The sequence below is a fragment of the Camelus bactrianus genome, chromosome 2 (genome assembly GCF_048773025.1).
Source record: "Camelus bactrianus isolate YW-2024 breed Bactrian camel chromosome 2, ASM4877302v1, whole genome shotgun sequence".
NCBI classification, from domain to species: domain Eukaryota; kingdom Metazoa; phylum Chordata; class Mammalia; order Artiodactyla; family Camelidae; genus Camelus; species Camelus bactrianus.
This window is the reverse complement of record NC_133540.1, coordinates 11,821,494-11,846,817: the sequence shown is the minus strand read 5'-3', so window position 1 is coordinate 11,846,817 and position 25,324 is coordinate 11,821,494. Positions and strand designations below refer to the sequence as shown.

At 41.6% G+C, this 25,324-nt stretch overlaps 1 protein-coding gene across 49 annotated transcripts in view; it reads right to left on the bottom strand.

Annotated features, from left to right (window-relative positions):
* The window catches only part of LOC141579475 (uncharacterized), a 195,019-nt gene that overhangs the window by 23,569 nt on the left and 146,126 nt on the right, over window positions 1–25,324 (bottom strand). For 43 of the 49 annotated variants that reach the window (XR_012511066.1, XM_074375954.1, XM_074375953.1 and 40 more), the window contains 2 exons: window positions 7,085–7,270; window positions 4,380–4,604 (listed from right to left, as the gene is read on the bottom strand). The gene's annotated coding sequence lies outside the window, so the exon portion shown is untranslated. Of the gene's footprint in view, window positions 1–1,171; window positions 1,344–4,379; window positions 4,605–7,084; window positions 7,271–25,324 lie in introns of all 49 variants that reach the window. The other 6 variants (XM_074375943.1, XM_074375946.1, XM_074375948.1 and 3 more) reach the window with 2 other exon arrangements.

Sequence of the window (25,324 nt, the reverse complement as noted above, 5' to 3'; positions counted from 1 at the left end):
AGCATAGAACCACGCGATCAGTATTTTCGGTATAAATGAGGGAATTAGCTCATTCAATTCTAAAACAAAAACCCTAAAGTAAATACTGAACTTATTTACAGATAAAGAAAATTGGGCACAAACAACTACAGTTTCTTCCCCAAGTTCACAAAGCTAATAACTGGTAAAGGCAAGATTTGAACTCGTCTGTCTGATTCTAAAAACTAAGGTGGAAGTCCCTTATGACTGGGGAGGGTCCAGCAGCACAGCCTATCACCCTATCTTTGTTCAGATCTAGCCTTAGACAGCCTGAGACAGCACCCCATTCCTATGGAACTTGAGGGCAAATGATAACAATAAGGATTTTATATCCAGTAGTTTCTTAGGTATCATTTATATAAACTGTCAGCAGGACAGCAGAAAAACTCTGGGAAATATGAGTGGGTCCAGACCTTTTTGCTGATTAGAAACTCAGTCTATCAGGACAGAGTGACCTTCCCATGAGAGGCCACACGGACCTAAACTAAAGGCAGCTGAGCAATGAAAACTAGCAAGACCCTGGAACTCAAGCAAGAAGGATCCCTGCCATCTCCCACCCTGTTGCCTCTTCATCCACGTGGACACGAAGACAGAAGACCTAGGTTCTTGTCCAAGTTACACTATCATGAATTCTCACCCATAAAAAGTTACGACTCTATGCTGTCCTAAGTCCTTTCCAACTCAAATATGTTGACACCAATATCTCAGCAGAATGTCTATGTCTCCACATCCTCTCTTCTATAAGGAGAATAGTTCTATGGCCACAAAGCAGAAATCCAATTAAAAACACCATGCACTAAGCAAGGTGAATGTCTGCGTAAGAGACTTTGCTCTCACGCTCAGTGAATGAAAACTCAGAAAAATTGGTCCTTCTCCCTCAGCAAGTGGGAGGTAGGCTGATTGTGTGGGTGGGTGGGTGTGCGTGTGTGTGTGTAAATCAAATACAATGACGTCTGGGATCTGTACAGATTTTTTTTAAGTTACTGTCATTTCATGAGGATGAGACACCCTTTAAAATAATTTGAATCTAGTGTTCTGAGAGAGTCTCAGGATCTTTTGGTGGAGGAGGGGAAAGGAAAGGAAGAAAGAAGTAAATGAAGCAAAGGAGTAAGAATACTGCAAGTGAAAGGCAAGACATTAATTTTGTTCCTACTTGCATCACAAACAAATTACGGACTGGCTTTGCCCCGATGTCCTGTCGAGCACTGAGTTGCAGATGAAGAGGTGACAGCCCATTTCTCACTGAGCTTGTGACTGTACGTGGCATCTTATAGAAACAAATCATTTATCCTGATCAAACACTCTAGCAGCAGGCCGTAATTCTCCTATTTTGAGAGACAAGAAAATAGGAGTTCAAAGTGGGTAGATAACTTGACAAAAGTCAGAGGAACAGTAAACAAGAGAGGATGAATTCAAACTCAGATCTGAATGCAGAGTCTGATCTTCCCACTCCCAGGACTGGACAATCCTTAACACACACACTCCCCAGCTCCCCTGCAGTGTTCCTGGCACCAAGCATTTCCCATGGTGATGGACTCCAGTTCTCACAGACACAGCACTCTGTGCAGCCAATGACCTTGATCAGACCTTGATCATCTACCTGCCATGCCCACCAGGCTTCACCATAAAGGTAGGAAAGCTGGCTTTCAAGTGCATACAAAGCCACCCCTGGTCTAACGTGGGCTCTTCTGGGGCTTCTCCAGCCTAAATGCAGCCATAAAAGTGCTCAGAGTTTGTACATGAGCCACACTACCTCTCTCCATCTGTCTCCACACCTATACTTCTTAGCTATGACCATTTTGATAATATTGGAAACAAATTTTTAAAAACACAAAAGAAAGGATCCTCGAACAATTACTTAATACTTACAATTTTAAATGATTTTTTACAAAGTGAGTATTTACAAACCGAATCTGCCTTCCTAGGTGTCAGTTTAAACAGTTAAAAAATATAATAGCAAAAAATTCTCACTTACAAAATTAACAAAAACATCAACAATAATCTGGAATAAACTCACAATTAATGCCCATGTTGTACATGGAGAAATCTACAGGACTGTACTGAGGGGTAAATAAGAGGTGTGAATGTAGAGACATCAACATATTGCACGGAGGAAAACAGTTTTGTAAATATGGAAGTTCTCCTAAAAATAATTCAAAACTTAATAAAAATCCCATGAATACTCTTATCTGATTTTTTTTTAAATTGAACAATATATTTTAGAATTCTTCAGGAATAATAAAGTCATAATAATAGCCAAGAAAGTTTGGGATGGAAGAAAAGAACAAAAAAAAAATCGCAATGTCAGATAATAATTAATTTTTACAATATTTAAGATATAGCGCTGGAGTAAGAAAGTAAGATTGACAGAAATAAAGCATGAGCTCAAAAAGAGACTCTAGTGTACATAAGTATTTTATACATGTGGGATTTCAAATCAAAGAGCAAAGTATGAATTCAATAATTGTCCTGGGACAATCAGAGGATCACCTGGAAAGAACAAATTCTATTCCTGTCATAATGACCACAAAAATAATTACAGATAGTGATGTAAATATTAAAATACTAATAACAGCAAATACAACTCTTTGCTCACATTAATTCAACTTCTCCTTACTATAACAAGTACTATTATCATCTCCATCTTAGACATTAAATAAACCTACATAAGAGATTTATACCATTATAAGAAAGTATTTCTAAGAATAATAACAAAGATAAAACACAAAAGGAAGACATTTACTATCTTAAGAATATTTTGAGCCACAACAAATATAAACCTACTGAACAAAATGAAACGAAAGAAATGACAAGGAAAAACTCTGTGATAGATGTTGATGAAGACAAGGGATTAATGTTCATAACATACAAAGAGCTGTCACAAAGCAAAAAGAAGCTTCCTCACTTAAATTTGTGCAAAGGACAAAATGGATCATTCACTTTTCAAAAGTCAGATGGCTAATCAGTGAAAAATGCTCAATACCTCACTGGTCATCAAATGCAAACTAAAACAATGAAAAAGCACTTTTGCTCATCTTATTGGTAAATATTTTTAAAAGATATTGTAGCTAGTGTCCATCTGTGGGAGAAAAAACTGTGAGCGACCTTTTTGGAGGATGACATGTCAATGGATATGTAAACTCTGAAAAACGTATGTACACACTGATTCAACCCCACTTCTAGGAATCGTTTCGTTTAGAAAAAAAATCAGTTCAAATAGATATACTGTTTACACTGGTGGGAAGAAAAGCTGAAGTGAAATCATATCCAGCGATAGAGAATTGGTTACGTAAGTAATTCTACATTTCTCATTCCACACTGGAGAAGGAATTTCTAGTCACTTGAAAGTAGCCTGTGATGAAAGTAAATTTCACATCCAGGGACTAAATTTCCAGAAGACTTAACTAAAGGCATGCTCATACAAGATCACAGGAATGTCTGTTAAAGAAAGATGCCAGTCAAACATCTTTTCTGACAGTGGAAAATGGAGAAAAGTTAAGTGTCCACCATCAAGACAATAATGCGGTAAATCACGGTGAGCTGTGGGCACTGAGGGGGCCAGCGTTTCCCCGTGGCCCAGGGCCTTGTCCACAGCACTCTCCCACCAAAGGTGTCCTTGCACAAGAGACCACACCTGCACATCAGGAGACCCCTCCACTCTATCTGAAAGGACCGGGTGAGTCTGGAGTGGGAGGACGTCTATGATATACCCCTGAGTGAATAAAGCGAGCTGCAGAAAACATATAGTATGGCCTTATTTTTCAAAAAACAATATATACACACATATACATAGATTTCTCATATGTATATATGTATGTATGTATGGGTATATATATATGTCATAGGCATAAAGGTCATGAAATATATACACCACATTGGCAACAGCTTTTACACTCAGGAAATAAGGGGAAGGGAGGTAGGGCTCTTTCGGTACCACCACAGCTCTCTTTTCAGTATTTCAGTTAAGTACACTTGGAATTTAAAAGTTTATTTAAGCCCGAAGTAAAATGGACGATGCCTCCACAAGACATAATGCTATACTGGTCATTAAAAATCATGCCAGGAGAGATAGAATATTGTAGAAAAACATGTAATAAGCCGAATGGAAAATGGAGGTCTCCACACAGTAAACAGGCACAGAGTGCTCACTGGTTTTTATGACAGAGCTGATACTCACTGATGAAAATAACAGAAAGTAGATGTTAAAGTGTTAATTATTATTTCTGACTAGTGGGACCTGGATAGCCGTTTTTGTCCCTTTCTTCAGAATTATTGCATTAAATATACATTATTTTTCATCTGAAAAAAGAATTTTTAGATGTGTAGTACCACACATTGGAGAATAATACACGAGTACTTACAGAAACAAATAACTAGGAGACACTGCAGCAGCGCCACACAATGTAGAACGGGCGATCCTGATTAACACCGTGCAGTTACATAAGGACCCACAAAGTGAGAGCACCTGCTGTAACAGGGCGCGGCCCCCTTCTATTTGTCACCTGTGTCTTCAGGGCTGAGTCAGTTCTGAGCATGGCCAGTGTCAGTGTTGGTGTCTGGATGGATGCCACTGGATGTGAGGGCACCTGCAAGCCGAGAGGAATAACAGAAATCATCCTCTGCCTTTTCTGTCTTGTTTCTTTGTTACTTTAAATGAGAGGCATAAATAAGATAAACTGTGTATCTTCCCTACTGAAATTTCAGTAATGAAACAGTTTTCAAAGGTTTTCAAAGTGTTCACAACTTATATTCTGCCTATAACCGTCTTTTCATCAAAGCTTCATATTTATTAAATGTTAATTAACTCAGTTAATTAACTCCCTGTTGAAACCTTCTACTATAGAGCATGAAATGCACTATGTGAAAGGACCACGCCTGCAGTGACTAGCTTGGCTGTCTTGACGGCAGTGCAGTCAGCCCCCAACATCCCGTGGCTCTGAGCTCCTGATGCTGCTAAGAGAGCACGCTGCCGCCTCAGATGGAGAGAAAGTGTGAAAGCATTTCCTGAAATCTACAGCACTGACAAAACATAACGGACAAATCCCAGGCTCCTTTGAAGCTGTCATTTTCGGTTTCTGGCCAACCCCAGTCAATGAGCAGAACCACCTCATTCCCGAGCAATGGCACTCACTTCGTAAGGAGTTCTGGAGAAATTTCCAGGTATAGAATGTAACCAACTATACGTAGAACTCTGACAAAAGAAACAATGCAATACCCTGATTTTGGAAGACACTCAGAATATTCTCCTAAGCCTTTGTAGCTGGAAAGGCTGGGCTTCTCCTGAGCCACTTATTTATTTCACAGCCAGTGAGCATCTCCCACAAACCCTGTTAACTTGTGTCTGCTGGGAGCCTCAGGCACACTCTAGCTGTCGATCTTATAAGTCACAGGGCAGAGGTGTGTGTCTCACGGCTGCAACCCTCAAACAGGCTCGCCTCCTAGCCTCAGAGTTTGAACTTGGCCCCATTTTCTAACCTGTTTATTTGGTATCTGTTCTTCTGTAAGCTGCCTGAAATGCTTTTTGGAACAAGTCAGAAGAATGAGTGGGTAGATAAATGGACAGATGGGCAGGTGAGAGATGGGCAGACCGAAAGAGAGACTCCAAGAAAAGGGGAACAAATAAAATTTCCTGTGCAAAACCCTCTTCTAGTCAGTGAAGGAAACCACCACGGAGAAGAGTGAAGAGGCAGGTAGGTTAGGACTGTTTCCTGGATTCCATGAAAAGTCACACCAAGAGATGAGAGGGTAGAACTATAAATAATAAAAGGAAAAAAGCACACATGCTTGAAAAATATATCTACAATATGTACTTTCTAAAGAATAGATTCAAATCAGCAGGGCCCAATACCACAATTCTTGGGTATTTACAGAAATGAGAATCCCATCTCCAAACCACAAGGCATCCCTTTGGAGCACTGCGAGTCTACACGGGGCAGTCATAAAGCCATCACCGCAAAATTTATGCTATCCTGCACTTACGAGGAACGAGCAGTTGTGCACGCGTGACAGTTACAACCCACAGCACCTCTACGGGGGAGGGAAGCCTAGCGAGCCCCATCTCTGCAGGACAGAAAACCAGTCCTGGAGAGCCTAAGCCTACATACCAGTTCTCCATCTCACAGGACTGGTCACTCCAGAGCAGGACTCGAACTCGAACACACGTCTATAAGCACGATATTATCATGCTTTGTGTGATTTTTGTGTGTATAATACATTTGTTTCTGGCATGAAAGGATATTTAATAAATAATTGATTGCCTTGTCTATCTCATTAGCTCACAATCAATCTTTATACTGTTGAATTGTACTCTTTTCCTCTGGAGAACAGAATGGAAAGAGCGGGTGTCAGAATGAGGTGGAGCTCCATTCTTTATCTGGTATCTCATCTCATCCAAGTCCCCAACCAGGGAGAAGGAGCCAATGTTCTCTTCATCTTTTAAAGAGAGAGCTCCACTGATGATGACTTACTCAACCCAAAAACCAAGGCTGGGGGAAGGGCACATGTAGCAACCAGAGCAGTATCAGATGTAGGAAAGTGAAAAGAGCTCACGGGAGGGCTCAGGGGGTCAGCCTGATTTAATTTCAATCGATAAAAGATACCACACTGTAAAAACACTAGCATGCAATAGATTTGTTCTTTCTTGACAAGTTTCCACAGCCCACATGTAACATTATCGTGAACCAGTGAAAGGAAGCGTCTACAGATAGGGAAAATCAATGTCACAGGCAGGCTGAAACACAGGCTGGAGTTTAGGAAGAGAAAGGGCATAGTTAAGAATTGGGGAAAGGCTGGAGGAAAAAATCACAAGGACTCTCAAGCATCATCCTACAATCATATAATCATTCATTCAAGAGAGAGTTACTGAGGTCCTATTTTGTGCAAGATTGTACACAAGGCAAAGCAAGAGCACAGCGACCATGTTGGCAGCAACGGGAGGGGCTAAAATACACTTATGATCCCGGTACCTTGCACACTTGTCCTCAGTATAAAGGCAAAGAAAAAAAGTAAAATAATATTCTGTAAACTCAAAGCATTGCTGAAAAAAAATTAAAGAAGTCCTAAATACCTGGACAGACACTCCACGTACATTCCTGGATCAGAAGACAGTGCTCTTGGAATGGCAGTGCTCCCCAGAATGATCCGTATATTCTACTTGGTCTCGATCACAATCCCAGCGGGCTCCTCTGCAAAAACTGTTTAGCTGCTGTTATAATTCATATGGGAATTCGAGGGTCTCAGTAACCAAAACGATCTTGAAAAAGAAGAACAACATGAGAGGACTTGTAATTCTCAATTTGAAATTTTACAACTGTATCTCTAGGTGAGATTAGAGGCCATTTTTAAGTTATTACTGTGTTTATCCTTATTTTCTAAATTCTCTAGAATGAATATAATTGTTATAATAAGGAAAATAAAAAGTAAGGTATCTTTTAAAACATGCACACCGATTCATTCATTGGAAAAAATGTATTTTAACTATAAAGTGGTAAACAAATATCTAGTGAAAAAGGACTACTTAAAAACAAGAGTGCATTTACATTTTTAAGAAATTGAAAACTGAAAAGCACAAACACATCAAGTTTCTAGGGAGACAAATACAACATATTAACAATTATTTTCAAAAATTCTAATTGAACAATGAAAACTCAAGAAATGGAAAATCGCGATTGACAGCCAAATGCAAACACATGGAGAGCAAAGGCCTAGAAATCACAGTTCCTTTAACTCTGCTACTAACTCAGTAGGGGAGGAAATTCCTCACTGAGGAGACAGTGGAATCCCATGCATAAGACAGGATACACAGTAGAAACTGCGCTAGAATCGGGGGTGACTTTCTTAGAAGAATTCTAAAGTTAGAACATTGCTGAAAAACTATAAATACACTGACAGACAGATTAAAACACACAGTCATATATATTATATAGAAACATATGAAGTCTGCTCCCATGTTACATAGAAATACAAACATATTTGTTCATTTATGGGCACTGATTACTTTTTCCCAGGTAGAATATTTCAACTAAAACAAATAATCAATAATACACCCCTCTTGTCAAAACTAGTTGATAAGTTACTCTGCTATGTAATCATAATATGCCTAAGATAGATCTAAAATAAGTGAAAAAGATCTTTGTATGGTTTCTTGAACTCTTCTCAACATTCCAAACTTAATTTTAAAATAGATCTGAGCAGTATTTCTATATTATCTTTTCCCTCGTGAAATGACCAATACAGTCTGTTGTCAAATTTCTGTCCTTACAATGATTCACGAACACCGTATCCTCACAAAACTGCTGGACAGCAAGTCACTATCCAGACACTGTGACCAAACAAACGAAACACAAGGAAGACAGTGACCCTATTCTGGAGGGCTTACCGTCTGCGTCAACACCGGGGTTTTTATTTGATTGGTTTGATTGGGTAGCAAAATAAAATCAATCAATTATTTTCCTCTCTGAGCATTCTGTAAGTCATGACTCTTTTCAGTGTCATGAGCAGGAAAGAATTAAGCATGACTTGATTAGGTCAAATAGCAACAATCATCACCGGAGAGTGAGTAATAAAGAAGTTAACTGATAGCAATTCTTCTGCCTACATGAGACCTAAAATAAACCTACACTGATATCCGAAAGGAAAATGAGGAGATGAGGTTCCCAATGAGAAAACAAACAAACAAGAAACCAAAAAAGGAAAGACTTTTTCATTAACGATTCCAGGCAGTAGTGGAGCATGGTGGTGAAGAGCACAGATGCTTGGGGACAATCATGAGGCTCTGAACTCCCACAGCACTGGGTAGCTTTGACACTCATAAGTCAGTGAAATTTTCTGCACCTCAGCCTCCTATCCATAGACTGGGTATAACAACAGCACCCGTCTCCTAGGACGGTCCTAAAAATTAAGATATTTTATATGTAAATTTTAAATAAAATACCTCAGATTTTAAATATTGCCCCAAAAGCACAAGGAAAAAAGAAAACAGAGATAAATTTGAGTTCATCAAATTTAAAACTTCGCTTCAAAGGACACCATCCAGAAAGTGAAAAAAACAACACTCAGGAGAAAATATTTTCAAATAATTTATCTGATTAGGAATTTGTATCTCCAAATAAAAAAGTGCTCCTACAATTCAACAAAAAAGACAACTAAATTAAAAAATGAATAAAGGATCCGAAATGGTATTTTTCAAGGAAAATATACAAATGGCCAATAAGCACAATGAAACGATGTTCAAAATCATTAGCTGTAAGGGAAATCATGTCAAAACTACTAGGAGAAACTGCTTCACACTCACTACATTAGGTTATAATTAAAGAAATAATAAGAAGAACTAATGAGTACACACAGGAATCAGAGATAGCAGCCCTTGCTGGTGAGATGTAACGCTGCGTGGCTACTTTGGAAAACAGCCTGGCAGGACCTCAGAGAGTTGAACAGTTGGTTTCTGAATGACCCAGCAATTCTGCTCTGTGGGCACACACGTAAGAGAACTGAAAACAAATGTCCACATAAAAACTACAGGAATGTACACGGTGCCATTATTCATCACAGCCAAAAAGAAGAAACAACCAAAATGCCTATCACCTGATGAATGCGTAAACAGAAGGGCCCAGCCATACAGTGGAATATTATTCAGTAATAGCAAAGCATGGAGTACTGACCCAGGCAACAACGTGGACAAACATTGAAAACGTTACTCAGTGTGAAAGGAGTTAGTCAAATAGACGGTTCCATTTACATGAATTGACTCGATTTACATGAAATGTCCCGCACAGGCAAATCCACAGAGGGAGAAGAGTGGCTCCCTGGGGCTGGGGGAGGATGGGGAAGATGGGAATGAGTGCTTATGCATATGGGGTTTCCTGTTAGGAGGATGAAAATATTCTAAGATTGACTGGGATGCACAATTCTTGGCATAGAGTAAAAACCGGTGTAAATATTAATGGGTGAATTGTATTAAAACTGTTAAGAACAAAAGCACCTCGGGTCAGTACCTTCCCATAGTAGATGCAAATTGCTAACTTTTATTACAGGAAGAAGAAACTGCCCTCAGCATGAAAGCAGGAGATCAGCAAATGTGAGTTAACCGAAATTGGACAAGAGCAGTTCACTTGAAACAGTTGCTGAGTGTATACGAAATATTCAGAATGAAGAAAATCAGTTTGACATCAAGATGAAGCATTCTGCTTCAAATGCCGATCAAGGATTCGGCAAGCCCACCTGCTAGAAATAACCAGAGAAGAAACCTGGTTCTTAAACCAAGCACCACATCCAACAAGGAAATGGTGGTGAGGAAAGCAGTCAGCCAAAATACTGGAACAGTTTGCTACAAATAATTTCTCCACTGAAATTTCAAAAATAAAATGAAAGTGATGCAATGCTGCGCTGCCCTCACGTGAATGGGCTTCCTCCGGTGCTCGACAGTTTTGTAACCCCGAATGAGAGACTCAGGAGAATCAGCATGGCTCCTGGGAGTCCCCAGGTGACTGCCCACCAGCACGCTGACCACCATCACATCTGCCAGGGTTGAATTGCAGAGAAGAGACCAACTTCTGAAAGGCACAGGAAATGTTGGCAAGGGAAAAAATGGCTGCAGTCAGTCCTGGGACAGAGGCCCTGACAGCAGAGGCCAGAAGGCTGCAGGTGAACTGGAGTGGCCCTGGGGAAGGAAGGGACCACAAGGGAGCAGATCTCAATTCTCTTCTCTCTCTCCCTTGGGTAGGAGAGATAAAGCCTGCATCATTCTCACCTGGAACTGTGGGTTATGGCTGGCAGAAGTCCTACCGACACGGAATGATTATTCAAGACTCTGTGGGAAAAGTCCAGAAAAAGAGAAGGAGTAGGGAGCCAACTCCACGAGCCTCTCAAATTCTCCTATATTTACTGTGTATAATGAAAGGAAAAAGTCATTAACTGTTGTGTGATAGTAAGTAGGAACTTGAGGAAAGACGGGAGGAGACAGAGATTGTAGAAACCACAATGAGTACAAAGGCTTAGTGTATCTTTAGGGAAGTCATGGGGTGAGGGGAATAAGATACATTCTTTAGATATGTGAATTACAAAGCAGACCACGAGACCAGCCAGGTCCTTGTTTTGGGGATAATAGACTATCTAAAAGCACACAAGCCCAGCTTGTATAGCTGAGGGCCTGGGTCCTTGCTTTGAAATGAGCAGAGTGCTATCTAAAGCATCAACTATGCAAGCAAATCATTGTCTCTGCTTTTTAAGGCAAGGAGACAGGAGTGAGGATGCACAGGCTCCTGCTTGCAAAGCAGTTACTAAGCACACATTTTTCTTCTGAACATTGACAGGCGCCTGGGGTCTGTTACAATTTGTTAACCTAATCTTGGGCTCCCACATGTAACCATTATGGAACCATTATGGAGGACACCCTAGGATAACAAATCCTAGCCCTGGGTCTTTTCCTGCCACCTTCAGACACTCTAGCATGATCTAGATACATCCCTGATTAACGATCCCACAGAACCACCCAGACTCTTAACTCCTGGCGCTTGAAACTTAATTTTAGCTCTACACAACTTAACAAAGAAAAGTTTCAGAAATAGAAGATATTACATTCTTTTATATCTCATCATATGAACTAATTTTTCTGATTGCTCTAAGCTGATTCTAATTGGCAAAGCACCTAATTCTGCAGGTGTATTCAGTACTTTCCATTGGGCATAACTTGCCAGTTTGGGCTCGCTAAATTCTATTGGTCAAATACTGATACACTTAATTGATTTCATTGTTCATCAGTTTCAGCCAGGAGGAGAGGGAGTGTCACTCTGTTCCTCAGCCCACCCTCAACACTTTTCTCATCAGCAACTCAGGTCTCCTGAAAATAAAACAAAGAATTTGTTTCCCTTCTACGCTTTCCACAAACCCAACAGGAAACATCAGCCTGGAGAAAGAATTCAACAAAAATGTTCAAACAAAAATCTATAAAACCTGAAGCAACTCCATCTCCGAATCATGATACACAATGACATGAAAGTAAGTGTGTCAAGCACAAAGCAGCGTGAGCCTGACCACCTCATTTCTATTCTTCAAAGGAAGGAAGGTTTTCATATTTTTTATTATCACTCTTTCTCATTGCTTCTGATTAAGCCAAAAATTAGTTTATGAAATAATTAAGCACTGCAATAACAGATTTTTGTTGTATCAATTATAGAAGGCATTCGGAGGGGATAGGAAAACCTACCTTTGTAAAAAATGTAAAATTTCTTCCCCTGTTAAAAACACGTATACAAAATGCAACAGAGAATTCAAATTCTTGCGGAGAGGAGCAAAAGCCACAGAATCAAAGCAAAGTCATTACTATGAGTCAATTCAAAATTCACTAGACAAGCATGCTCAAAGCATTCAAAGAATTTTAAAGGCACACTGCAAACCATTCACTTAATGATCTGCAGGCTAGAGGAATAATTTCCCTCTTTAACAGACAACAGAAATCAAAAGGGTGCCCCTCCAAACAAAGACGAAAGATCAATCAGGTTTTTAACAGTTCTTATAAATCAGCATGTTCTAAAGAACAAAATTCAGAAATTTTAAACATTCATTCAAACCACAATGAAACAAGCACTTAAAAAAAAGAAAAAAACCCCAAAGAAACTAAGCACATTGATGATGCACTTGGATCAATGAGAACGTCTTTTACCCTTCGAAGAACAGGCTATAGCCTTTTACTTGAAAATTAACACTACTTTAAATATAACTCCTAAAACGGATTTCATCATTCATGTTGCCTTGAAAACTCTGAGGCACTTGTATCTGATCAGAAAAGCAATTCTAGTAATAGTATGTTACAATTCAGCGCCAGTTTGCTTTAGAAGAAAAAAGAAAAGCTACTGTTCCTCAAATCCTGCACAGAGTGTGAAGTGCCTCCCGGCCTCTTTCTCCTCCCGTTTTCTAAGCTCATGCTCCCCAACCCTTCTGAAACAAGTATGACAACCTCTTATTTCCAATATGCCAAATGACAAAAGAATATCAATTTATTTGTGTAAATATATGCCTACTTCTTGAACTGGAGGAGGAAGGTATCAGAGGGCTACAAGGAACTTATTTCTACCTTCCTGAAATCACACACAAACACGTTCACACAGACACAAACACATACACACTGAATTACTGAGCACTTCACAAGCTTAGGAATTCCAACTTCTAGAAGATAACTTTGCAGTAAGTTTAAAATACAAAACTGTCAAGTTCTGAAAGACTTGATCATCTGCTAAATCATCCAAATATCAACGAGACCCAATTTGCCTTCTCTGTAGAATGTAATTTCCCATGATGTCAAAGCAGACCCTAAGAAGTACTGGATCCAAGACTCGTGTTTATCACTAGCTATTATCGTTTTTAAACAAGTAAACAGATTCAGAAAAGTATGTCCCAACATTTATTCTTATTGAAATAGCATATGTATTCAATTGTCTATACAGAAAATAGTTCCCATGATGGTGTTTAAGAGCTATTTTGTGTATTGCAATATTTATTTTTAATTGAAGACAAGGAGGGTGGGTATTACTCAGTTGTAGAGCACTTGCTTACCATGCACAATGTGCTGGCTTCAATCCCCAGTAATCCCCCCCCCCCAAAAAAGTGCTTATTTAAAAATAAGAAAAAAGTTATAAAAAAATGCAGACTAAAAACCACTGCAATGTAGAAGCCAGAACTATAAAAAAAAACATGTGTTTCTATCAAATACTGACTATATGTCAAACACAGGGACAACCACAAATCACCCCTGACAACCATCACGTGTGGTTCTCAGCAACCCTTCTAAGTAGACACGGATGAGAAGCCCAGCACTGCGGATGAGGAGACGGAGCTCGGAGGAGCCGGGGACGCTGACCGTCCTACTCCCCGTGACACCACGTCAGCCCAGGACAAGTGCTGACAGAGCTGCAGTGAGGGGACATGCAGCTGCGTGGAAACTTCGGGAGCTGGGAGTCCCAGAAAACACTCAAAATTGTTCAGTGAAAAACCAGCTCAAATATATTACATTGTGTCACATTCTTTAAACAGGGAACATGACTGAGACCTTTTTGATGCCTCCGTGTCCTTTATGCCATCATCAGTTATTTGCCCTCACAGCATGACCAGTGATGATCTGGACCCCTTATGAAGTGCACTCAGATGGCAGAGCTTTTAAAGCTGTTTTATGAAGTTTGTAAGACTCTGTCTATTCCTCACACAGGCGGTCATCCATCACTTCTCACTGGTGTGGACGTACTATCTAAAATCACTCCTTTCTGCTTTTTAAAATCCCTTCATCTAATCCAGACTTTTCAACAGCAAAGAATCAGCTCAACCACAGACAGTGAACAGCTTTTCAACAAATGGTCTCGAACAGCCCATCGGACTACCTGGAAGCCCTTTTCTTTTATTAAACCCACTTCCGGGTACTTCATCATTTTCTGATTGGTGGACTTGGCCTCTGACTGGCCTACTCAGAGAGCTCCCAGCCTCACATCCGAGGATGGGAGAGGGCCCTGCTCTTCGGAGAAATCAGTGAGGAAGGCGGACATCCTCCAGTCAGGACTGCACGTGTAGAAGTGCCACAACGTGCTCAGAAATTATACCGTAAGCACACCTGGGCTCCCATGGACTGGTTTCATATTAACCAAACTCACGAGACACTGATGCAAGAAAACCAGAAACTTAACTTATTAATGTAACAGAATATGTGAAACTATGAACCAGACTGAAATATCAGAGTTCAACCATGAGTACATTTTCTCCTCCACAGCCCAATCACGGGCAGGCAGTCACATGGCAACCATGGACAGAAGCAGAGCAGGAAGGGTTTCTAGATTAACTCAATGGACTAAATTTCTGTTATACCAACAGATCTACTGCCTGGAAAACAATTAACGCTAATCACGGTGCACTCTTCGTGGACAGTGGCTGAGACACGACTGTGAGCACCTGTGTAACTCTCCTTTCCCTGTCCTTATTGGGCAAACTGATGCACAGAGGTACAGAGATCCAGGGATGCAGATACCTATAAACACCCAAAGCCCATGCCTGGGAGCCTCAAAACCAGACAGCCAGGGTTTAAATACCAGCTCTGCCACTTACTAGCTCTGTGACCTTGGCCAACTTACCCTCTGTGTGCCTCAGTTTCCACACTGTAAAACTGGGATAAAAATCAAACATTCCTTACACGATTGTTGAGAAGATTGAAGGATTCATTTCTGTAAAACTCTCAGAAAAGAATGTAGCACATTATTGGTGCTCAACAAATGTCAACTTAATATTAAAGTGATTTACAAGTCTCCTTTCTAATCATCTTCTGTGTTTCCTGGCTAGACTAAGTCCCAAAGAAAATCCTTATTTCTCCTTTTATAAACTCTTGGGAAGCACCCTTCAGTTCCATACCACCATCTGTTTAAACTGAGGGAGGGGATGCCTCCTCCCCACTCCTCTTGGCCACGGAGAGTGCTTCTCCACACCACAGACCCATGGCCCACAGCTAGCCTTTATCACACTAACAGAGTGAGGTGTGAGTCCGGAGAGACAAGTAGGGTATGTGAAACCGTTCCTTTCCTTCCAGTGCTGGCCACACTTGGGAAGCACCCGGGATGCTCAGCTCCATGGCAGGACAGCCCTGTGCATGATGGGGCAGGTCCTCTCAAGGGAAGGCTCGCTGTGGCCCAGAGTTACCTGGGACAGGGTGAGTCTCTACTTCTGGGACACAGTATAATGACACGCATTTTCCCACAGCCCTGAAGTTCATGGAGAACGTGGCTTCATCAGTAAAAATGAAGACATATATCACCTGCTTACTCTTTTCTGTCATCTCTCAGTTGGCTGCTGGAGACAACATGTGTATAAGTATTGGATCCCATTAAGCCCCAACCAATTTGAAGTAACAAAAAATTCTGTGGCTTAACGTTGGTTCAGGGCGACTGTGTAACAGTTCTGACTTTGCTGATGCTAAATTATGGGTATAGGAAATATCGAACCTCCTCAAATATCTTTCATCATAAAACCAGCTTTCCTTATTTTCCTGTTTCTTAGTAATTGCCAAAGACTATCAAATGATGGCTTCTCACAAAACAGTAGCTAAAGTTTATGAGCCCTCTTGACATACCCACTGTGGTAAACACTTTACATAATTTCTAATTCTCACAATTCTACAAAGCAGATATGAGCATCCCCATCTCACAGACGAGGGAAATCTCAGAACGAACTGACTTAGGCTCACGTGGCTCAGTGGCAGCGTGTGCACGCAAACCCAAGTCAAAAAACTACACCCCTTACTATATGTACCAAATCTCCTACCACTAATTAACACACAGCGGCGGGGTCAATACTCAGGGAACCCAGTACAATGTTCAGCTTTAAGGTGCTCCAGAGGCCGCTTCTAGCTGTTTTATAAATTCCTTTCTCACTGGTTTCTAGCACTGGAAGAAAAGTCCGATTTTGCCATTGTTTGCACAGCCAGTCTGAGATGTTCACAGCGAGATGACAGAATAAAACTAAGATATAAGCAGAACAATATTTACAGGTAGACAGACATAATGTAGACTGTGCTATTCTGAAGCATTAAGCAAAGAAATCAAAATAAAATAACGTTGTTTAAGCTTTCTTTAACAAATAGGAAAATTAAGAAGTTAAGAAGGTGCAACAGCGCCACCTATGTCTAAAAAGACCTTCCAGGTTGCCGGGAAACATGCAACACAAAATTGCCTGTAGGATCAGAAACGAGAATCAGATAACTAAAAGCTTCTGTAGCACATACTGCACTTTGTTTCAGGGTAAGGGAGGGGTATTCAATATTTAATCTGATATTGCTAATACTCCTGAATATAAACAAAAGACATAGGCTTATGGAAACTCATCTTAGAGGAGGAAAGAAACCAGTCCATCCTCTTCAGTTTACAGGAAGTGGAGACTGAGATCTGGGATATGTCCTCCTGGCAATCGGCAGCAAAGCTCTCCTAGGCCTCATGTCTTGCACTGTAGCAAATACCAACAGATCTTTACTAGGCCTATATTCATAAAAGTAACGTCTGTATTTTTCCAACAGTAGGTAATCTTAGTATCTTGCCAAATACTTCTCAAAGAGCCAGGAAATCATAAAAGTTTGTTGAAATACAAAAACATTTATTTACATATTAAAACAGCATGAGATTTATTCTATTAAAAAAGTTACATGTCAAATCAATGTTTTGATATTTTAAACCTGTTAAAAGTGTAAGAAAAATAAACAAAATTTTCTTTAATCACAAAAGAGAGAAGATTATTCCCCGAAAATGATAAATGTGGATTTTTTTAAACTTAACGGATCTGGTCAGAATCCACGAATTTAAATGTCTGAGTGGATGTTAGACGGTAACATGAATTCTGAGTTGTAACAATACACATTCTGTGAAAATAATCTTCAAGGTCGTCTGCTTAAGGCAATTTAACTAATCCCTGTCTCTAAAGAATGATACAGATTTCATTAAAACTTCATAGTGCACTAAAAAAAATAAATGAATCCTTGTTACTTTAAGCCATATTCATATATATCATATATATACATATTGAATATGCATCAGAAATAAGCCACCCCCTTTAGTATTCAGAGTTGATCCTTCTAAAATACCTGTCATTGTGACAGCACATTTTTATTAAGCACCTTTTGGGTGCTTTGTATACAAGGCGTCTAACTCTCACAGACAAGGAAAACGATATTACTCAAATTTCACAAATGAGGAAATGTACTTAAGCCATAAAAACAACTTACCTATTCATCATCAGGAAAGAAAAGAGTAATGATTTTACTTACAATATTCACTGACAATCTTTTCTTCCATACTAAGACTACATAAAACCAATTCAGTCTTTCTAAGTATTTCTGTCAGTAAGGGCCAATAGAGAAAAGCAAGTAACATCACTAGCAATGGTTGGACTTTCAAAGCCCACTTCTCTTTTGCATTATAATTATTTTTAATGTTTTGTTTTTAGTGCTCACAGAGCACTAAAATTAAAAAAAAATTAACTTTTTAAGTCATTACATGAGAATAAAACTTTTGTAAAAATGTACAATTTTAATTTATGCCACTCTGTCTCACATTCTCACTGGTGTCTCTCCTTTGAAGTCCTCATCAGGCTGAGATCACTAAAATTGGCCATTTATGGAGTCACAGGAGTTCGGCAATCCACTCAACGGGAGGCTGATTAGAGGAGCAATTAAAAATGCATTCTGTGCAGCCAGGGTTCCAGCACTGAGCAAGCCACTGCCAGCTGTGTGTAATTTGGGACAAGGTGCTCCATCTCTCAATCCCTCAGCTGCAAAAAAGGAGACACTGATACCTACCCTCAAACACCTGCTATGAAGTAAAACATGAGGAAAGCATTTTAGCCTTAGGCAGGTGTCCATTCAGAGCGAGTTTGGTCATTATGATGATGAGGATGGGTGTTAATAAATTAAGCTAGACCAGAAAATAGAAATCACCATAAAGGATAAACATTTAAATCAATGAGCATTTTCTTTTGGATGGATTGCAGAATATTCTATTGATTTTTTTAATAAACCAAGATTTGTCCATTAATAATAGATTTACAGGTTCATGGACAAGTCTCCAGAAAAAGAATTAGAGGCCTCTAACCTCTGAATACTAAGAAAGTAAAGTTTAAAAAGAATTATGGGGGAGATTATACCTCATTTGGGAGAGTATGTGCTTAGCATGTATGCGGCCCTCAGTTCAGTCCCCAGTAACTCCATTTAAAAACTATTTTTTTAAGAAATTGAGAATTAAAGCAAACAGATGGAGGAATACAGAATTTTTTTAGAGACTCAACTCAGACTTCTGATGGGGAATAAAACATCCATTTCTCAGAGGAAATCTTGAAAACTATGTAAACTGGATCTGAGATGTCTAGTCTTTTAACATTATTGAAGAATTCATATTACCAAGTCTTAAAACTACCTGATAACCCACAGTGGTGATAGTGATCATAACAGCTGCCAACACGGATCGAGCTCCGGCTAGGAATGCTCTGTTCTGACATCTCTGCCCCCGAGGCCTCACCAGGCTGAGAGCACTAACTTCGGACATTCATGAGCATCTCGTGTAAGTCCTCAATTTGTGCTTCTCACTCCCCCCTCACCAGGCCCTCTGAGGGAAGCACTGTGATCATCTTCCCCACCCGCAGTTAAGGCCACTAAGGCACAGAGACTAAACCCGATCCAGGTCACACTGGCATTAAAGGACGTGTGTATTTCTGCTGTTTTACTTTTTACAAAGGAATCTGAGATATCAATTCAAGGGACACTGTTAAATAATAAAGTCTGTCTGGTCTCCACCTCAAAGAGCACATAATATAGATTCCTGATGTAGGATGAGGCTGCCGCCACAAACTGACTCAGCTTGAAATTAATATCCAAGATGAAGCAGCGGATTCACGTAAATATTCACGACTGTCAACTCCTCTCTCGGGTCTGGGCCCTTCACTGCCTGAACGGGGGTGAAATCCCCACCCCTGTCAGGGAGGGAAGAGCTGCTCTTCCAGGTCGCACCCAGGCTTCACGGGCTGTTTCCCCTCACAGACTGTCGTCAACGATTAAAAAGCTCTCAAGATTTTTACACCATGCAAAACTGAAAGACATTTCTGCAGATGGAGCACTTTCTCAGGCTTAAACAATTTTTGCCTACACTCAGCAAGGGGGAGAAAAGAAACATGACTCTGCAAAGTCTCTGAGCCTCACCACTCACAGGAGTAGAACTGCCTCAGCACAAGATGACAGTTCACATTGCAGGGTGAGAACAAAATAAAGCCGCCCCAACCACAGGCACTCCCAGAGACAGCGCTCAGCAGTCTTCTGCACACTCACGGTTGTGCAGCCCTCACCACCATCTATTTCCAGAAAACTCCATCATCCCAGAAGAAACCCCCTGTCACTATCAGTCATTCCCTAATCCTCCTCCACCCAGCCCCTTGCAACCATCACCTGCTCTCTGCCTCTGCATTTGCCTATTCTGCGCATTTCAGATCACTGAAGTCAATAATATGTGGCCGTTTATGTCTGGTTCCTTTCACTTAACGTGCTATTATCAAAGCTTTTCCATGTTGAAGTGGTATCAGCATCTCTGTCTTTTTTTTTTTTTTTGAAAACGTTAGTTTATTAAAGGGTGGTAAGTAATATCAAAAAGAGTAGAGTGGAGCATAAGGGGTGGGGATTCAAAGGGAAAAGGGTGGGTTGAGCAGTCAGGGTGGACTTCCCAGAACAGGTGGCCTTTTTCATCTTCCCCTTTATTTTTTTTCCTTTTTATTCACCCTTACGTATGAATAATGTTCCACTACATGGAGATACTACATTCAGTTCATCCATTCAGCAGCTATGTATGGACGACATCCAGAAGAATGAGGGTAAGAGGTGACTAGCAGGGATGGCATTAAAGCAAAGGGCAAGATGTGCTTTAAAAAAAAAAGCCAACAAACAGAGGCACAAGGAAATTTAGTCCGTTTCTGAGCAAAGTGCATGCTTGCTTCGGCAGGACTACAGTGCAGGTCTGGGGAGGATATTGGCAGGAATCACAGGGAGGGAGTCACCTAAGAAGACTCCCCACCGAAATCAGCTCAGCCAATTCTCCTCCCTCATGTTTCTAGGCTTCTCTTATTTCATGTAATAGCACTTTAACTACACATCTGATCATGTGCATCAGACCAACTTACCTTGAAGCCGCAGAAAATCATTCACTGACCGGAGCAGATCCAGGACAAAACTGTGATGGACCAGGGAGTACTGCAGCATCCCAGCCTGCAGGCACAAACCCCACATGTGCCTTGGTGATGTCCAGAAAGTAAAATGCATGGAAATATCTCACTGCTGGTGCACAACATCTGCCCCCAAATTGCCCCAAATCATACTGGTAAAGCACTACTCAAACCTCTCACTACAAAAAAAAAAAAAAAATGCTAAGAAGGCAAATTTAGGCTCTGCCATTGAAAACCTGCAACCATCAATGCCAGTATCTGAGCTGGAATGCTCCTGACTTCAAAAACCACTGCGGACTTATTTTTCAAACGGGAAAGCATATATGTATCCCACGTAGATGATATTACAGTAGGATTTTTATTTTCGAAACTTCCAGTTCAAAATTAGCACAAGAAAGATTATGTTCCAGCTTTTAAAAAACTCAATTATCTTCCACTTTCTTAATTTTGAACCTATTATTATTTTATAAATGGAGCAATGCTTCATATTATAAACCAAGTGTTTGGCTTCTGCAAACAAAACCTTTATGACCTCACTATTTCAGAGCAAACTTTAATGATGTTTTGAGAGGTGGGGCCTGGGGCGCTCACTAACAGCCCTTTAAATACTGACAAGGATGTGCTATTAATTAATGCAAAGGCACTAAGTCCACATTAACTAGGAAACCAAAGAAACTACACCAAAGCCTTACTTTATCATTTTTAAATATTCCTATTGTTTGAATATTAAAGTTCTTAAAAGATATGATTTTTTTGAGAAAGACAACAGCTGTATTAAATTTCCTCTTACCAAGAAAGCAAACTTTATCAAGAGTAAAAACCCCTGTGGAAATTCAAAAGACAGGACGTTTCTAGATAAGTGAACATGCAGATCTGAACACAAACATAAATCCTATCAGATCTCACTCGAACCAGCTCAACAAAGTCCTGGGCTACCCTGGAACTTAGCTCTTCTCTTCCAAATGTTGGCTGAGCTAACATCATCACACAAGGCAGGGAAGAAGTGAAGAGGAAAGTCCACCTGGCGTCCTCCATCTCTTTCCTTCAAGCCAAAAGGCGCCGCAAGGGCGGCCCAGCTAACAAGCCCTCCCCATAAGGAAATCCGGCATCCACACTGCCCCTGCCGTCCCCAAGCAGCCCCGATGCCCCTCTCCCACTTGTGGCCTCCCAGCCTGTGAATGGTCTTCTAATTTCACTCCCCAGTTGGTGGCACCCTCCCCCTCTTCCCCGCTACACACAAACACACACACACACACACACACACACACACACACACACACACACACAAACGCGGAGCCAAGGCAGGCTTCCCAAAGCATAAATTTGATTACATCACCCCACTTCAAACCCTTCAGAGGCTCCCTGGTAGAGTTCTAGCCCCACCCCCGACCCTGAACGCCCATCCTCACCTCAGTACCCTGGTCCCCAGTGACCTCAGTGGCCCCCTGACCTGCTCCTACTTCCCACTTGCCTCCAGGCTCATTGTGACTGTTTCTCAAGGAAGCCTTCCCTCCCTCCATCCTCCGCAATTTGTTCCTCTGTTCATAGAACATTCTAGGCTAAGTCAACTTCTGACACTGCTAAGCTCCCAAGGAGCATTTTGCTTACTAATGTGGGTCCAACCTCTCTCCCCTAGACACTCAGAAGTGTGTGTGTTATGAATAAATGAATGATGGGGTGGGTCTCAAAGGGACAGCCAGACCTGCTCTCGCCCGTCCCGACCTTTCTTACTGTAGAATATCAGAAGCAAAACCAGAAGTACCTTTCCTGAGGGTCACTTCCTGCTGACACCCTTCACTGCCTCCTGTGTCATTTCTAGTAAAACCCAAGCTCTTCGAAAGCCCTCCACCCCAGGCCCTCTCCAGTGTCCTCCCCAGCAGGGGCACCCACAACCCTGGACCACACATGGCACTCTCCCCGAGTCCCCACCGCACAAGCCTCCAGGCCTCTACCCGGGCTGCTCTGCCACATGAGCCACAGTCTTCATGCTTTCTACTGGCTGACCCTTACTCTGCCTTCACAACTGAATGTAGAGCCCATTTCTTCCAGGAAGTCCTCTCTGATAATATCCTTTAAGTCTTGGCAGGTCTCCCTCTGTAGCAGCACTGCATGGTGACCAACTGGGTGTTTGCTTGCTCCTTTGTGACCACGACCTATTGGGGGCCACGTGGGAAGGATTGAGAGATTACAAGAGAGGTGGGAGAAGCAAAAAGCAAAAATCACAGCTGAAGTCCCAAATTCAAGGATTCTTTCTCAGAAAAACAATAAAATATTTCACATGTGTGCAATTTGGCTACTATTTTTGTGGCTTGCGGGAAGCAAGGGCTTGGTGTTCTAGTCCAAAACCCGGGTTACATGCAAAGAAATGTATATATTCATATCCAAAGGAAACCAGAGCTGCTCCACAACAGTTTGCAGTCAGAATTGAAAGGAATTTTGATAAAGGCAATGTCTCTCTCTCTCTCTTCTTTCTTTTCTGGCATCATATAATTTTAGAAGTATTTGCGTGACTAAGAGATGGCTACAGCCCGTGATTCTGCACTGGAGAGTTTGGGCTGAGGAAGCCCAGATTACATTCACTGTGTAAATGCAATCACACCAACAAACTGACAAGTTCCCTTGTGGAGGAGCTGATGTTCCAAAGCAGGCAAACTCATGCAGTAAGAAAACTCTAAATAAAAAGTAAGAAATTCAATGTTCTGTACTCAATTTCATTAGCTATATGGGCCATTACCTGATAGTATATCTTGTCTAATGAAACCCAAAAATAAATTGTGAACGTTGATTTTCTTCATCTGACTGTTTTATGCTAAATTTGGATATCAAACCCACAATCCATACGGACAGCTCAGGCCTATGCTGCAGCAGAGCTACATCCCGTAGAAGAAAGTCTATCAAGGAAGAACTGGAGAGTTTCCCTTCAGAAGCTGCTAAGTCTGGTTTTGCACCTATACATCATTTGCAACCACTTCATCGTCAAAGGAGTAAGACCTTACCTCTGTGGGGCGTAAAGCACTGCGGTGCTTCAGAACAATCAAAGAACACTGAGCTTTGTGAATCAGTCCTGAGACACTTAAATCGTACTTTTTCTGAAAGGCCCCAAAACTGACCCACTTCACCATTTCACGTACACCAGGGAGGTACCGGAATTAGTAGAGAAAACACGCCCTTGAAGTCTGACAAGACCCTGCTTGAATCCTGTTACAGTATTTACTACCCTCTAAAAGGACCAATAACTTAACCCCTCTGAGAAGGCTTGCCAATCCGCAAAAGGGGGCTGCCACCGCCCACCTGGGAGGCATGGATGTGAATGCAACACGCAAGTAGGGCGGCCGACTGGTACCTGACACGGGGCCTGGCTAGTTTCCCTCCGCTGCCCTTGTCCCCCTTTAAACTTGTGCTCTTTACCCGGTACCAAATGCCCGGAATAGACTGCCCGAATATTCTGTGTATCCCTGGATACATGCCTTACCCTTAGGAGGCCAGAAAAACAACTGCCTCCTCCCCAGTCACTATCAATGTTCTTAAGAGTCTGGATTTTTTTAACCTCTATTTTGCAGGGAGACTATTCCAGAATTTTTCAAGCACCATTCTCCAGGTTGGCTCCTCTCCCAGCGCCCATCCCTTCTCACCTCAGATCCTCTGTCTGCCTTCTGTTCATTGGAAAGCGAGTCAAGAAGAGCGGGGACTCCCTAGGCCTTCTTCCCTCCCTGATATGTTAGTGTGACTACATTCAACCCACGCCCCAATCCAACTCCAGCTTCTGAGGACTCTACCCTCCCGGACCCTGCAGACTCTGCAACTTCCCAAGACACACACGTGGCCACGACCCTCCCTTCAGATTTCTTCCTGGCTGGCCCTGCCCACCCCCCGGCCCCTTAAAGATAAATGACATTGCCCTGAAAATCCCAAACGCCGCTGACTGACACACCAAAGCTGCATGGTCTGGGCTTTCCTCCAACCCAGGCACAGACCTGCCCCCCCTCAGCCTCAGTCTGCAGCTCTCAAGATGATCTAATTCACATGCGCGTCTGTGAACACCAGCTAAGAATGACGACTCCCAACGTGTATCTCTAGTCCGGCTCCTTCAACTCAGCCCCAGGCTCATAGACCCGAGTACCTCTATGAAGTCCAAACTTGGACGAAAAATGGCATCTTAAAAATGCCTCATGTCCACCATTTATTCTGGAATTCAATTTCTGGAAGGTACCTCCCATGCTCCCCATTTTAGTAACAGACCCAGCACTCACCTAGGTGTTTGAGGTCACATTCAATTTCCCCTGTTCCCTCCCTCCAGCCCTGGCCTGGAATATTAGTCCTGTCATTTCCGTTGCTATGCCCATCTCAAGTCTGGTTCTGCAGGGACCACGGCCGGATCCCCACAGGCTCACAGCAAGGTGCACTGAGTCACAGTCCTCCGAAGGGTGCTCCCTGGAGGGGGAGGCATCTCCTGCCACTGGTCACCACAGAAGGCACTGGATTCTCACAGAGGCTCTGGAGAAGGGACTCAAGGTTCTCCCGTGATCTGAGCTTTGAAGGTCCCGAGGTCTGGCGGAGCTCCTATTAGCAGACAAACTTGCCACTGAGCAGATGA